A 17,404-nucleotide genomic window follows, 5' to 3' on the forward strand; every position below is an offset into this window, starting at 1 on the left:
TAAAGCACTGCAAGTGCACTTGGAAGTGCAGTCGCTGTAAATTTGAGGCTTAACATTTGAAATGAGGGGAAGCTCTGCTGATTTTGAACATGCAATCATGTGTAGGCTAAAATGATGGTTTGGGTATCTATCTATCTATCTATCTATCTATCTATCTATCTATCGATCTATCTATCTCTACTTGCATAGTCCTGCTTGGCCCAAAAAAATGAAAGTCCATCTTGTTTCAAACCCCCCACCCAAAAAAAAACCAAAAAAAATAAATAAAAAAAAACAATAGTAGTTCCAAAAATATATAGTAATAGATTTTTTTTTCTGAAATAAATAATATATATATATATATATATATATATATATATATATATATATATATATATATATATATATATATATATATATATATAACTTATTTTTTTTTTTTTTTATATAAATTGGGAATATATTTTTGATATAATTGGAAGATTAATCATAGGATGAGGATGAATAAAAACATGTAGTATAACTCTGTGTGAATATAAGCAGCAAAGCTACTTCACTTTTCTTGCATTACGAAGAAGAAAAGAACGGGCTATATTAAAAAAAACCACAAAATTAGCAGCATGACGAATATGCTAGCTTCAATACGAACACTAGTTTTACAAGACCGAGCGCTTCCGCCCTGTAAATTCTTTCTGAGTATGCGCGGAACTTAGTTTGTCGAACAAGCCTACACACGGGCGGACTGTTCGCTGAAACAAGGTTTCAGCGGACAGTTTTTCGGAATTTCCGAAAAACCTTGTTCGTCCAACTGTCCGCTTGAAACTGTCCGCTGAAAGCCCACACACGAGCGGACTGTCCGCCCAAACACTGTTCAGCGGACAAGGTTGGGCGAACAGTCCGCCCGTGTGTACGCGGCCTAAGGGTTTACAACCACTTTAATCTTTAATGTCAAAGCTGTATGCCGGTATACATATAGCAGCATTGGAAAAGGAGAGCAACCTTCCATGTAGACTAAGATGGTTAGAAGACACGGGAGAGCTGACAGACAAGCACTAGAATCATATTTTAGAGTCAGTGGATATACAGTAATTTCCTTGTCCCTGTCACAAAAATTGACGCAGAGCTTTACAATTCATAGGGCATAATATGCAGTTCATAAATTGTTTGGGAGACATCCAGATGCATCATGTTCAAAGTGTGGGGATTCACCTGGATGTTTTATTCATATGTTTTGGAAATGCCCTAGATTATATAGGTACTGGGAGGATGTGGTAGATACAAAAAGCTCTTTATTTGGAATAACTCTTCTGGCGGAACATAAACTATGTGTGTTAGGTTATATGGAACACCAAGTAGCCCCCCTCCAACACAGATAGCAGTACTGCAGTGTCTCTATCAGGCTAGAAGCTGATCACTCAGAAATGGATGGCCCATCTTCCACTCCTCTTACATAGATTGGTTGAGAGGTAAGAGGAGATGGTGTGCAGGTGAATTTGAAAAGGTATGGAAACCACGAATGGATGCTCCTATACTGGCACCCGGATTTGGGCTTTTTCAGTTTTTTATTTGTTTTTTTTAAATATGGAGATAAGTATTTTGTATTTGGAGTATGTCTAAGCACTTGTACACACGGTCGGACATTCCGAAAACAAAATCTGTCTGATTTTTTCAGACGGATTTTGTCTGAAGCTGGAGTTGCATACACACGGTCAGACAAAGTTGTCAGAAAATCCGATCATTCAGAGCGTGATGACGTTCATTCATTACGACGGGACTACGTTCAGGCTAGTAGCCAATAGCTTTGGTCTCATAAATTCATCTGAGCATGCATGGCACTTTGTCCGATCGGAATTCTCTACAAACGATCAGATGGACAAAGTCCGATAGGATCACGTTGTTGGAAAATTTTATATCCAGCTCTCAAACTTTGTTGGTCGGACATTCCGACGGAAAAAGTCAGATGGAGCCCACACCCGGTCGGATTATCCGACAACACGGTCCGATCGGACATTTTCCGACGGTGTTTACAAGGGCTTATAGTTGGGGGGGGGGGGGGTAGGAAGGTGGTATGTGAAATTGATTATGGGGTCAATTTACTAAAACTGAAGGGTTCAAAATCTGGTGCAGCTGTGCATGGTGGTCAGTCAACTTCTAAGGCTGGGTTCAAACTGATGCCCAGTCCGGTGCGTCCCTGTTCTCCATTTCAGGGATGAATCAGAGCCAAATTTTTGCCTGAATTCAGCCCTGAAATGGAGCCAAAGATGCACAGGACGCCTGTGCAAGCCACTCCAGAGCCACCACGGAGATGTGTGAACCAACTCCATAGAGAGCCGGTCACGATCTCCTGTCATGCGATTTGGATGCTGTGAATCCCGCATCCAATTCACACTAGTGTGAACCCAGCCTTACTTTAGCTTGTTCAATTAAGCTTTGGCAACTATGCAGAGCTGCACCAGATTTTGCACTCTCCAGTTTTAGTAAATCAACCCCTGTGTGTATAATGTAATTTATGTTTTTTCTACATATAGAAAAGAAAAATGTGTTTAATATAAAAATATTTCAATAAAAAAAAAAAAAAATACTTATGCCTAGCAATAAAATGAACTCTTAGCAATCTGTTTTTTTTTATTTTATTTTTTTTATATGCAACCTGGGAGATCAAGAGATTAAACATAAATGTGTATGATGTTAGATTTTTATCAGGAAGATACTATTTCTACATATCAGGAGAGAAGCAGTGCACTAATTTAAATGGAAAATATATTTTTTATGTCATAAAGCATTTAACACTTACCTATTTTCCAGCAAATACAGTGTTTTTGTAGAAGGTCGCATTCACAGCTTTCAACTTTATGTACAACCCAGGAGGGACAGCAATGTTAAGTAAAAGTAAGATGTGTTCTTCACCCTATGAAAAATGTGCAATGTTTATTTTTATTACACATCTGTTTCTGTATATATCAAGTTGTTCTCAGGGTGAGTCAATTTTTTAACTTACATTAAATGTAACTGATTTAGGAAATGCTATTTTACATCTTGGTATAGTGTGTGTGAAATGGCTGCAGCCTCATAGTGTATCCAATGTTTACCAAAGGGAATCACCTAATGCTACCTAGAAAGCATGTTTTTATTATTACCTAGAAAACCTGTTTTTATTATTTGTGTGAAAAGAATGTAAGGAATAACTAAATGCATACTTTAAGCAGGTCTAATCTAGTATCTTTTTATTTTAAAGAATGAGTACCCAATGCTATTTGCATTTAGTTTAATTTGCTTCTGCTGAAGTTAACCTTCTCACAATCCTGAACAATTCAAACTTTCAAAAAGATAAACAAATACATGCATAATCAGATGTTATCAACAGTGACAACGATATGCCAAGGGAAAGGGCAGATCCAGAGATACAGACAGCTGAATATATAGATTACATTTTCATACAATGTGATAGGAATTTGATAACTGAAACTTATATTTATTAAATTCAAGGACAAAAAACAAGCACTTAAAGTGGACCTTCACTCAGATGAAAGTACTGCTTACTGTCCTCACCCCTCCACCTCTAATACATTTGACGTTTTTTTTTGTTTTTTCAGGGAGTGGGCACCTTTATGGGCAGGTACCCACTCCCACTTTCTCAATTCTCACCTAGGAGAGCATGACATCTGCTTTGGATCCAGCTCATCCAATGCCCCAGGAGGCTGCAGGACCAGTACTACATTGCTAGCATGCCTTGAGCATATGCAGTGGGTAGACAGCTGTGAGACATTATGAAGCCACAGCTAGATCTGAAATCCAAGTTGGAGAACAGAAGCCTGGCAAAGAATAAACTTCAGGGAGGACAGTGTTGTACTCCATGGATTTCAAAAACTGATAGTCACCAAGTTCAACCTGCCCACACTTGAAGTTACCATCACTGCGCCTAAGAACCAAATATCTCAAACTGGTAAAGCTGTCACTTTAAATAATATAAACTGTGAACAGTATTTTAACCCTTATCAAAATTAGAAAAGTGAGAAAAAATAGTGTCACTTAAATCACAATGTTATAATCATACATAAATGTGAAAATTATTATCACCCTTTACCAAAAAAAAAAAAAATAATAAAAAAAATATATATATATAAATATATTGTGTTGTGCAAGTGATCCACATTGTTGTGGTTGATGAATAGGAAGATACTACACTAAAATAACATTTACTGGATTCATTTTATGGACTTTTATAGGATTTATTCATATATATATATATTTTGACTTGTCACAGGGTGATAATTATTTTCACATTTAACTTGAGCATTTATGTATGATTATAACGTTGTGATTTAAGCGCCACTATTTTTTCTCACTTTTCTAAATTTGATAAGGGTTAAAATACTGTTCATACTCCATGGACAGTTGTTTGATTCTTAAACGTCAGTAGCTATAGTATTTGTGCTTTTAAAACAATAGTGACGTTTTTCCTTAAACCCAAACTCAGGGTTGCCTCCACTTTATACGATCCCCATCCCCTGTATAGCTTTGCTGTGTGTATTATACATTTTTTTGATATATGAGTATAGTTAACACTACACTTTCTTTCTCCATGTAGCTACTAATAAATCATTATTTTCAACTCTAAATTTAACAACCTAGTCTGCTACTTTCTGAAATGTGTGCAGTAACCACTACACCCTTTAATGTTTTAGAGCCCTTGCATTGTATTCAAGGAGCAAGCAGGTTCAGAAATTACAAAGACCAGGAGTCAAGTTCGCAGGATTCTCACAGACATTCCAACTCCATAGCTTGTGCGAGGACACAAAGTTTATCTCATCAGCGGCTTCAAACCTGTCCCTATACAAAGTTTTTAGGGGAGATTCCAAAAGATGGAGCTTATAAGTGGAAAGGTGGAGAAAGCTTATACTGGGTGCCAGGAGAGAGCAGGAAAAAACAGCAAAAGGAGCCAGCATTAAGAGACCAATCTTGTGCTTGCATGTAAAGCGTGTTAAAGTGAATGCTTAAAGTGAAACAATGAAAGTGAAATATTCCTTTAATTTTCATATCGGGGGAGTGTCTGTAGTATGCCTGTAAAGAGGCACATGTTTCCCGTGTTTAGAACAGTGTGACAGAAAAATTACATTTCTAAAGGAAAAAAAGTCATTTAAAACTACTTGCGGCTACAATGAATTGTTGGTCTGCAATACACATAAAAGTTCATTGATAAAAACGGCATGTGGATTTCCCCACAGGAGAACCCCAAACTAAAATAATGCCGATGAGGAGTCTGTGTCATTGGATATGTTTTGTAGTTACACCCTCTAAATTTGAGTTACTTACACATATGTAAGCATTTGAAGGCACCAGCTTCATAAATATAACACATGTGCTCTGAAACTTAAACATGTGTGGTGGTTATTTAACCCATTTAGAAAGGTAGCCAACTGGCATGATAATTTCCAAATGAATAGAGAGGTATTAGTAGCAAAGAAAGTGTGATGTGAACTACTGAAGTGTATGCTTACTGATGGCGCAATACACACCTGCTGCTACATTTGATATTAAAGTGGTTATAAATGCAGACTTTTTTTTATCTTAAAGCATTCTATGCAGTAAGATAAAAAAGCACCTTCTGTATGCAGCAGCGCCCCTCAGCTCCCCTAATATTTACCTGAGTTTCCCCTCGATCCAGTAATGTTGCACAAGAGGACCAGGATTCTCCCTTCTGATTAGCTGAGACACAGCAGCAGGTGTCATTGGCTCCCGCTGTTGTCAATCAAAGTCAGCAAGTCAATGAGGAAAGAGAGGGGGCAGGGCCAAGCCACGGCTCCATGTCTGAATGGACACACACAGAAGCGACTCAGCTCGGGTGCCCCTACAGCAAGCTGATTGCTGTGGGGGCATTCAGTAGAAGGGAGGGGCCAGGAGTTTCAGCAAGGGACCCAAGAAGAGGAAGATATGGGCTGCTCTGTAAAAAAGCACTGCACAGAGCAGGTAAATATGACATGTTATTTTTAACCACCTCCTGTCTGCAGTATAGTCAAATGATGGAGGGCAGGATCTCCTCTCATTCTGGGATTACCTCTTATGATGTTGCCCCAGTCTCACCACCCTCACGCCTGTAGTGATGGCCAGCACAGCAATCATGGGCGTGCTGTGTCCCTGGGACACGGTGTGACCCAAATCTTGGTAATAAGCCGATGACGTGGCTCTTTACCCATGTGATCAGCTGTGTCCAATGGCAGCCAATTATATGTAAACACAGAAGTGTCGGTAATCGGCTCTCCTTGCCTCACACTGACATAGTGTGAGGCAAGGAGAGCCGATCAGTGGCATCTCCTCATGGTGAGACCTGTACAGTGCCGCCCCAACAGTGCCCAGCAGTGATGCGAGTCAGTGAACATCTGTGATGCCAATCTGTGCCCATCAGTGATGCCTTTCAGTGCCTTCCTATCAGTGCCACACATCATTGTCCATCAGTGCCTTCTCTATGGACCAACTATCATTGCCCATATGTGCCACCTATCAGTCCCCATCAGGGGCCACCTATTAGTGCCGCTTACTAGTGTTCATCATTGCAGCCTATCAGTGCTAAACAGTGACGTTTCATCAATGCACATCAGTGAAAGAAAATGAAATGAAAACCAAAAAAAAGTTGGTATTTTTAATTTTTTTTTTGCAAAAATAAAAAACCCAGTGCTGATTAACCAGTTCCCGACCAGCGCACGCCGATGTACTTCGGCAGAAGGACACAGGCAGGCATATTGGCATACAGGTACGTCCAATCTTTAATGCCGCCCTGCAGCATGCTCGCATGCTGGTTGGGACCCCGTGAGTCCAGTCGCGGGTCCCGCGGACTCGATCGGCGCGGGCATACCCGCGATCATCTCACGGGGTGGCTGAACGGAGAGATGCCATTGTAAACAGCATCTTCCCGTTCTGCCTAGCAACAAGTGATGCTGATCTCTGCTCCATGTGATTGGAGCAGAGATCAGTGTTCACTAAATGAAAGCCCAGCCCCCAACAGTTAGTAACACTGCCACCCACTGGTTAACTCCTTCACTGCCAGTGTCATTTACACAGGAATCACTGCATTTGAATAGCAGTGATTGCTGTATAAATGACAATGGTCCAAAAATGTGTCAAAAATGTCCGATGTGTCCGCCATAATGTCGCAGTCACAATAAAAATTGCTGATCGCCGCCATTACTAGTAAAAAAAATTATTAATAAAAATGCCATAAAACTATCCCCTATTTTGTAAATGCTATAACTTTTGCGCAAACCAATCAATAATGGCTTATTGCAATTTTTTTTTACCAAAAATATGTAGAAGATTATGTATCAGCCTAAACTGAGGGGAAAAAATGTTTTTTTTTATATATTTTTGGGGGATATTTATTATAACAAAAAGTAAAAAATAATGTGTTTTTTTCAAAATTGTCGCTCTATTTTTGTTTATAGCGCAAAAAATAAAAAAGCAGAGGTGATAAAATACCACCAAAAGAAAGCTCTATTTGTAGGAAAAAAAGGAAGTCAATTTTGTTTGGGAGTCACGTCACATGACCGCGCAATTATCAGTTAAAACAACGCAGTGCCGAATCGCAAAAAGTAGTCTGGTCTTTGGCCAGCAAAATGGTCCGGGGCTGAAGTGGTTAAATACCACCAAAAGAAAGCTCTATTTGTGTGAAAAAAATGATCAAAATTGAATTTGTGTACAGTATTACATGGCCATGCAACTGTCATTCAAAGTGTGACAGCACTGAAAACTGGAAATTGGCCTGGGCAGGAAAGAGGTAAAGTGCTCAGTATTGATGCGATTAAACAAAAAAAAAAAAACATTTTAATATCACTTTAATGTTCAAAGCATAGTGGAGTGATTTTTCTTTTTTCAGATGGTTTAAGGGCAGTCATGTGCTGTGCTGGGTCCTCTTTCCCTTTGCATCTCATTACAGTTATGGGCAGTTTTTGATGATGCAGAAAGAGGTGCCAATGTTTTCTGATTATTGCAGTACATTGGTTTTCTGCAGCGAGTAGAAAGGAATGCACTGGAAAACACTGATTTGAGTCTGTATACTAGTCTAGTTGAAAGAGTTATACTATTGCTATATGTAAAATGTCAAGCTGCATTACAATTCTCTCCTAAACGTTGCTTTCTGTTTTACCAACGTGTCATTGTGGGTACAGAAAGCTGTCATGTTATGATGACATAGATGAGGGGCACCAGAAAGAAGTGAAGTAATTTCAGACAACTTGGCTTAACCTTCACTTACCAATTTTACCTTCACCACACTTTAATTCCAATTAGCTTTCAGTTTTAGCATTGGGTCTTCGTCAGATGCATTTTTTTTTTAACCTTCTCATGTTGCTTTGCAAGTCCTGTGACGCCCTCCAAGCCATTTCCAACAACCAGTTAGTGAATGGCTACCCTTTCCCTTATATTGGACAATATTGTCAATATGCACAAGAAGTCAGGAATTGTGGCAAAATAAGTATTTTAAGGCCCCTTTCAGACGGAGCGGATCCGCCTGCTCAGTAGAGGATCTCTCCGCTGATCCCCGCTGATCATGCAGATGACAGGACTGTGTCCACTCCACTATACAGAGCAGACACAGCCCATTTTTAACTATGACAGAGCAGACACAGACACAGCCCATTTTTATCTATGGGGCGGTCAGATGGAAATGGACCTCCTGTTCATTTCCATCCAACTATCATCTGATCCGCCAGATAAATGGAGAACTTATACCCATCCATCATTATTTAATGCCATGTATTGGATTGGATGCCGGGGGGTGTCAGTGGACACATGTCCGTTTTCATCTTCCGCTCCATAGTGAACAATGGGGGGTTCGATCGGGTCCCCCCCGGAAAAATGGACAGTTGAACACGATCGGTCCTCTGGTGTGAAAGGAGCCAACATTGACAGGCATTACAAACAACAAATAGACAGGAAAAAAACATGCAATCATACCAATATGCGAGCAAAAATTAAGGTTTATACTTGGTATTTTCATTTTACTGTAGATTTATTGGGCTTAATCATAATCAGTGGTACACTTCTAAACTGCACAAGAGAATATGTAACTCATACTAAAGATTTATTCATAGTTTGAGCCTGTGATGTCCTCATTCACCCTGACAATGCAATAAATTGATCTGCAAATTTAGTAATTGTATCCAAACAATACTGTTACATTTTCCTGGAGCACCCTTTCTTTCTTCCCTTTCATGTATGTATGTATAGAAAACATTCAAAGAATGCTATTTTGGGTGAATAAATTTTTATTGTTGTTGTTCTAGTATGAGAATCAAAACATATGTGGATAAAAAAGAAAATAAAGGGGAGAATATATCAAGTAACAATTTTCATAATTGTACAAAAAGTATTTCAGATGCCACAGTTCACCGAATCATTGGAACATCAGAAAGAGAGATTAGGGGATAGAAAAGAAAGAGTAAATAGGTTACTAATTAGGTTGACACAATGTGGTCTGTAAAGATTGTAAAAATTACCATAAGTCCCCTCTTGGCAAATGGGCCCATGGACAAAGAATACTATTAGTAAAAAACATCTACTAAACACAGCCAAATCACTTATTCAGCTGTTCAGGAGATCAAGCAATATCCCATCCATCTGGGATTGGTTACACAGAATTACAGACATCTGCAATATAGAGGAGACTATTGCCCAATCAAAAGCTACAATTGAATAATACAATAAGACATGGTATCCTTGGTTCACCTTTAAGTACTCACAGGAGTTTGAGAGGTTGAAATCTGTCCAGGCTGACTAAATGATAAACCCAATTCCAAAGGAGCCTCGACCTGAACCTGAACCCAAAGCTGACCTTATTTATTGTGTAAGTTTTAATGTTCATACCCACTTAGAGTTCCTCTTTAAGTGTGAATGTAAAAAATTTAATAACTACCTCCAACTGTCTGATGTTTTAACAATGAGTGAATTATATATGAAGTGACACACCCTATGGCCAATCATGACCATCACCCCTTTCTTCTCCCCCCCACCTCACCCCTGCTGTCTTATCCTTGCTACACCTCTCCCCCTCTTCCCCCGCTCAATATCCTGCTTAAACTTCCCCTGTTTCTACTCTTTATACCCATATTTGAAAATATTGGAAGTCTTTGAAAAAAGAGGGTTATCTGGTTATCTACAATAAGGTGCTAGCTGATAGACCAAGCAATTCTTGCATGGTACTGTCAGAAACTATGAACCAGACCAAGACTTAAGTACAGTAAAATCACACTTGTTTATTAATAAAAATAAAAAATAAAATAGAGTAATTGTAGTCAAAGCATAGCCAGAGTCCAGTAACTGGATCGGATAATTAGCCAAGCCAGAGTTCAGTAACCAGATCAGGTAATCAGCCAAGCCAGAGTTCAGTAACTAGATTGGTTAATAAGCCAAGCCAGAAGTCAGGGATCCAAGTAGAGGAACAGCAAGCAGGATAAGGAGCCAGAAGGGATGTCAGCAAAACCAGTATTTAAACAGGAACGCAGGAGATGCTTTCTTGTGATGTGACCAAGGCGAAGGCAGAGATCAAGTAAGCTGGACGGCTTTAAGTAGGCAGGACTGATGAGCAGAATCAACAACAGCTGGGTAACTGTGAGGAGAGCTTGGAGTTGGCAATTAGCCGACAGCTGAGTGGCCAGCTCAGAGAAGGAAGGGCTGAGCCCAGCCCTGACAGGTACACTGTTCAAGTAATGCTTATTTGACATTTTATGGAATATGTTTTGTACGAGTTGTCTCTGCTTAATTTATGATCATATGATTGGAAACCGTATACCTGTATACATTTTTTACTATCAATAAAATCTTTAATGGGAAAAAAAATGAATACTATTAGTAGCATGATGCAATTGCTTAAAATGAAAAAAAAATACTATTTCCTTGACTGGAATGTTACCTATTCAAGCTCTAACTAAGCAATCAGAGAGATCTGTTTTTAAAGTTTCAGCAAATTTCAGCATATGTTACATAGTTACATAGTAGGTGAGGTTGAAAAAAGACAACAGTCCATCAAGTCCAACCTATGTGTGTGATTATATGTCAGTATTACTTTGTATATCCCTGTATGTTGTGATCATTCAGGTGCTTATCTAATATTTTTTTGAAACTATCGATGCCCCGCAACTGAAATCACCGCCTGTGGAAGGGAATTCCACCTCCTTGCCGCCCTTACAGTAAAGAACCCAAACGCACTTTAAGGTTAAACATCTTTCCTTCTAATTTTAGTGAGTGGCCACGTGTCTTATTAAACTCCCTTCCGCAAAAAAGTTGTATCCCTATTGTGGGGTCACCAGTATGGTATTTGTAAATTGAAATCATATCCTCTCTCAAGAGTCTCTTCTCCAGAGAGAATAAGTTCAGTGCTCGCAACCTTTCTAAATAGCTAATATTCTCCAGACCCTTTATTTGCTTTGACCTTTTCTGTACTCGCTCCATTTCCAGTACATCCTTCTTGAGGAATGGTGCCCAGAACTGGACAGCATACTTCAGGAGAGGCCAGACCAAAGTCTTGTAGAGCGGGAGAATTATCACTTTATCTCTGGAGTTCATCCCCTTTTTAATGCATGCTAATATTCTGTCTGCTTTGTTAGCAGTAGCTTGGCATTGCATGCCATTACTGAGCCTATCATCTATTAGGACCACCACGCCCTTTTCCATCCTGAGTTTCACCCCCTAGTGAGTATATTGCATATTTTCAATTTTTCTACATTAAACCTCATTTGCCACGTAGTTGCCCACCCCATTAATCTGTTCAGATCTCCACAGGATGTGGATACCTTGCAGGAATAAGTTATTGCCCTGCTTAGGTTAGTGTCATCCGCAAATACAAAGATTGAGCTATTTACACCATCCTCCCCTATATGCTTACACTGAAATCATAATAGTTCGAAAAAAAATAAAAAAATTATGATGTCAGTAGTATTAGAATCAATACTCAATACATAAAAAAAAAAAGGTTCCAGTGAATTGAATAATATGCTGAATTCTTACATCCCTAGGGACCTAGATGAGGTCTCACTAACAACCCCGGCCTCTTGGCAATAACAACCATGCATTTGCATGAAAATATATCCTGTCCTATTTTTATTGCTTCCTTTGTGTGAAAAAAACTGGTGTTCCTGACATGCCCCCCCCCCCCCCTTTCACAGACATTCACTGGAAAGGCCAGTGTGCTTCAGCCCCTAGCTCCTTATGCAGCTGAGAACATAGGGTATGTGATCACTTATAAAAAAGGAAAAAAGTTGTAATGTTTTTATATGTATACACAAATGTTTTGCCTTTCATTTCCACTTGAAACTAACTGGGTTGTTTTACATGGTAAGGGCTCACATATACATAATTCTGTTGATTTGTTCTGCTTTGGCACAGCACAGGTATAAGTCATAAAAAAAGAACAGAAATATTCTATAGCTTTTGTATCATTTAAAATAATATCCATTGTGCCTTTAACCCACTAAATAAATTAACATTTTTTTAACTCTGTTCATCTCCCTACCTTATCCACAAAACAATTACCTGAACCATCTCATCCTGTTGCAAAACTAAATCTTGCTCATACTATAAACAACCTTCCAAACCATAAGTGGTCAATGGCTTCCTGATGAATACTGTAAATATTATTCACATACACTATTCCTGCATTTTACATCAATAAACCTAACCACAACAATAGGTTGCTTCTCTAATGAGATGCTACAAGCTATCATAGTTACTATTGCAAAGTTAGGAAAAGTCTCTCCCACTCCAAGCTATTATAGACAAATTTCACTTAGATTTACACTAAGAATAATTTCCATAGATTATTAGATATATTTCCGACTTTTAATGCTTCTGACCAAGTCAGATTCATAAAGCTCCTTATGACACTTGATACCTTTAAAACAATCTGATTTGACATGCAAACCTTGGTTGAATGCCTTTTTTTCTCCTTTCCCATGCATTTCAAGGCATGGGAAATAAGGGAAACTCTTTATCATATATCCTTTTCACATTACCGTATATACTCGAGTATAAGCCGAGATTTTCAGCCTCTTTTTTGAGGCTGAAAGTGCCCCCCTCGGCTTATACTCGAGTCACCGCTGTCTGACTGCCCGAACAGCGTGTCGAGCAGACAGACAGCGGCCATTCTACCTTTCAAAAGCCGCGCCTCCGCCTCCGCCTGTGATAGGCGGAACACTCAATTTCCCAGCAGTCAGTGTTCCGCCTATCACGGACATCGGCTCATCCTCGGATGAGCCGATGTCCGTGATAGGCGGAACACTGACTGCTGGGAAATTGAGTGTTCCGCCTATCACAGGCGGAGGCGGAGGCGCGGCTTTTGAACAGGGGAATGGCCGCCAGGGCGCCGACGAAGAGCGGCGATCCTGGCATGGGACGACACGGAGGCTCGGGACGGGACGACACGGAGGCTCGGGACGGGACGACACGGAGGCTCGGGACGGGACGACACGGAGGCTCGGGACGGGACCGGACGGAGGCTCGGGACACAGGTAGGCTGGACACACAAGGCTGCACGGACACACACACACACACACACACACACACACACACACACACACACACACGGATGGATGGACACACACACACACACAGGGATGGATGGATGGATGGACACACACACACACACAGGGATGGATGGATGGATGGACACACACACACACACACACACACACACACAGGGATGGATGGATGGATGGACGCACACACACACAGGGATGGATGGATGGACACACACACAGGGATGGATGGATGGACACACACACAGGGATGGATGGATGGACACACACACAGGGATGGACGGACACACAGGGATGGACGGACACAGAGGGATGGACGGACACACACAGGGATGGACAGGCATATCTCACCCTCGGCTTATACACGAGTCAATAGGTTTCCCAGTTTTTTGGGGGTAAATTGGGGGCCTCGGCTTATACTCGGGTCGGCCTATACTCGAGTATATACGGTACTCATAAAACCCCTAGACCAATCCATAAGATCCTACCCAAAAATAAGCCTCAAATATAAGCCCACAAAATAGGGCTATTCACAGGCAGCGTGGACCTTGTGGCTACAAATCCAACACCCTCTCATTTAGCCATCTAAGAAACAATTACATCTCTCAGTGAAATGAAAAAATGCATAAAATTTAAAATCTTAGGCCTTAATATCTCTTCAACTCAAAAGTTGTTAATACAATCTCAATACCTCTATATGTATATATCCCTAACATTTTGAGGGTCCTCACCCCTTTGAACTTATCTCATATTTATAAACTCAATCACACACAATTTTTGGATGATGTCCCACCTGAACCTAAACATTTTTCAGTGTTTCAGCTATCTGGTTTAGGTAGAATTGTGGCATTCAAAAGGCACACACATCCTAAAATTATACATTTTCTTTACCTTGACAATTTCCCTACCCAAATCCTATTTCCAACTAACCTAAATTTGTGTTAATCAATATGTCTGGAAATACTGCAAACCCAAATGCGGATCTGATATTTTGAGCAGACAAACTGTTACTACACGTAGACTACATACTACCATTATCACTAAGCTGATATGTGTAAATCAAATGTTGGTAGCCAAGATAAACTCTGAGTGGATATAAAGTATAATTTCCTTCCTAGGAACCAAAAAGACCTACTATTGGCTATTAAATCTGGAGCAAACTTACTTGAACCACTGTATAATGTTTGGGAATCTACACACCTTACACCCCCTTTCCATGTATTTCTTCAAATCATACAATGGTTAAATGGGTAATAGAAATGGAAGAAGGCCCTGCAAAGCACTTTTCGAACATCACATTGCTCCAATATCTGGGAACTCCTCCAGTAAACCATCCATATATGATATAATATAACCTAGAAATAGTCTAAATTTACCACACTACATTACTTTAGATGTTAGTGACAGTGCTGGGAAATAAGTTGTCCACATCCTTTGGTCCAGCATATGAATAATATTAATTTGGAACCAAGACTATCTCTGAGATTATAGAGCAATTGATGACACATTCCATAGAACTAGCTTTACTACATATTAGCAATTATGACTTTCAGAAAATCATAAAACAATATTAATGCACAAAATTATGTCAACAAAATGTAATATCACTAGATGGAAAATATCCACTCTCTCATCCTTCGCAGATGTTCCTAGAAATCCTAATAACCAATGCTCAATAAAAATGATTGTTTAAAAATAATACCTATACAAAGTTCCTTATGTCTTGGAACATGTGTTTGTCTCATCCTTGATGTACCTTATAACTATGTGGACCTTGTCTAACTCAGACTGCTAATGTTATTATTAATGTTATTATTTTGGTTATTGTTTTTGTTGTTTGTACTTTTCTCTTCCAAATGTATTCACTTTAAGACTGGTACTGCTGATTCAATGATATTTTATACTGACTTCCTTGTCTTCATCAGTGAAACAAGGTTAGATTTCTGACCATAGTTTCTACTGACCTGTGTACTCACCCTATAGATCGATGAATTATTTCATGATACATGATGACATATATCTGTTTTTGCTATGCTATGAACCATACTTTTGTACAAGTCTTGTTCTATGCTCCATTATAAAACCCAATAAATAGTTATTATTAAACAAAAAATGCATTTTCCAAATATCACAAGAAATGGATCAGCATATTCTCTAAAGCTCTCGAAAGCCTTTTCATTCATAGACAGTTTCTCGCTGGCTTTGGTATAACAAAAACTGTGGACTTTTGGACACATTCATTAAACTGTGATTGCTACCATGCGATCATTAATAATCATTTATTTGACTGACTATTAACAAATAGTAATGGCTATTATGCCCTTGTGGCTCTTTCACACAGTAATAAGGCATATTTTTATAACGGTAATTGACCTAAAGTAGCAAGAGGGAAGTGCAGTAATAAAATTTGTGCAGTTTCCTGGATATTGAGATGTACAAAATCTAATGAGCATACAATGAATAAATATGCAACTCCTTTGCATTCTTTATAATTAAATGCACGTGTGTGTGTGTTTGTGTTTGTGTGTGTGTGTGTGTGTGTGTGTACGAACAAGTATGTGTGAAATGTATCTATGTTCAAAATATGCAAAACACATAAGTAAATTAAAACAATTATAGAACTTTCATGGCAGTTAAACCTTTTTATAAAGACTATGTTTATAATTCTAACTCCTATAAATATTTAACTATTTTCACATGAATTATTTACTAGGACATGACATCTGGAGAAGGAACTTTAGTGATCTCAAACAGTTTGACTTTACACTATGGTTTGACTGTACTTCTAACAAATCACACATTAATTTTGTACATTTAGTAACAAAGAAATAAATAAAATACCCATAATTGGAACCGTAAGCTTTGCCACAGGTATGTTACAGCTTAAGTCCCCCAAAAATTGATATTTTAGGTTTACATTCGCTCAAGATAAGAAATACACAGGATACATTTAAAGCTACAAACAGTATATGCTGATAAAAGTACACAGAATAGAATATACATGTGTCTGTTTCTTTAAATATCATCAAATGCTTAGTAATCCCTAATATATGTTTAAACAAGAAAGGAAGAGGAAAGAATGGGACTTTATACGAGGTATGTCATTGAAAAAATATCTAGCTTATATTGATCATTAAATTGTTTATTAATTCCAAATGAAGTTAAAAAGTATCAGTAATCTTTGGTAAAATACATGATATACTGTAAATAACACATACAATTATTATACAAAGTAAAATACAACATGATTGATTAGCAATACAATTCCATAGACCGTTCATCCATTGATAATAAACATAAGCAATTGCTCTGATGCCACGTACACACGATCGGACTATCTGGCGGACTTAGTACGGTGGACCTAGTCCTGTCCTAGGACCTGTGACATCATAATGGGCGGGGACATCACCCGGTGACCCCCGCACATTGTCCCTATATAAGTCGCCGCACATCGTGTCCCTGTCATTGCGGCTAGAGAGAGCGTCGAGTCAACATCTCCAGGAAGAAGAAGAGAAGGCGGTGATGAAGACAGAAGACTGGGCCACCGCTAGTAAAAGAGCTGGAAGAAGGAGTGGAGGCCCGGCAAGAAGAACCGAAGAGGGGGACAAGACCCCCAAAGTCGGAAGAAGAGGCGGTGGTGACAGAAGACTGGGCTACCGCTAGTAAAAGAGATAAAGGAAGAAAGCGGAGGCCCGGCAAGAAGAACCGAAGAGGGGTGCAAGACCCCCGAAGTTGGAAGAAGACCCCCGGGTGGCGACGAAGAAAAAAGCCGGGCTCCTCCGCTAGTAAAATAGCTGGCAGATGATAGCGGAGGAGTCCAGCGAGAAGACCCCCCCATGGAAGAAGACCCCCGGAGCTGTGCAATAAATTATTTTAAACCCTTGTGTGGTGTTTTTTATTTTTTT

At 39.3% G+C, this 17,404-nt stretch overlaps 1 long non-coding RNA gene across 1 annotated transcript in view; it reads right to left on the minus strand.

Annotated features, from left to right (window-relative positions):
- Positions 1 to 17,404, minus strand: part of LOC143983436 (uncharacterized) — an 80,830-nt gene that overhangs the window by 11,827 nt on the left and 51,599 nt on the right. Inside the window, exon 4 of the long non-coding RNA XR_013274608.1 lies at positions 2,774 to 2,887. This is a non-coding gene — a long non-coding RNA (uncharacterized LOC143983436). The remainder of the gene's footprint in view (positions 1 to 2,773; positions 2,888 to 17,404) is intronic.

The sequence above is a fragment of the Lithobates pipiens genome, unplaced genomic scaffold (genome assembly GCF_037356315.1).
Source record: "Lithobates pipiens isolate NorthernLeopardFrog02 unplaced genomic scaffold, aLitPip1_a1.2 Scaffold_16, whole genome shotgun sequence".
NCBI classification, from domain to species: Eukaryota; Metazoa; Chordata; class Amphibia; order Anura; family Ranidae; genus Lithobates; species Lithobates pipiens.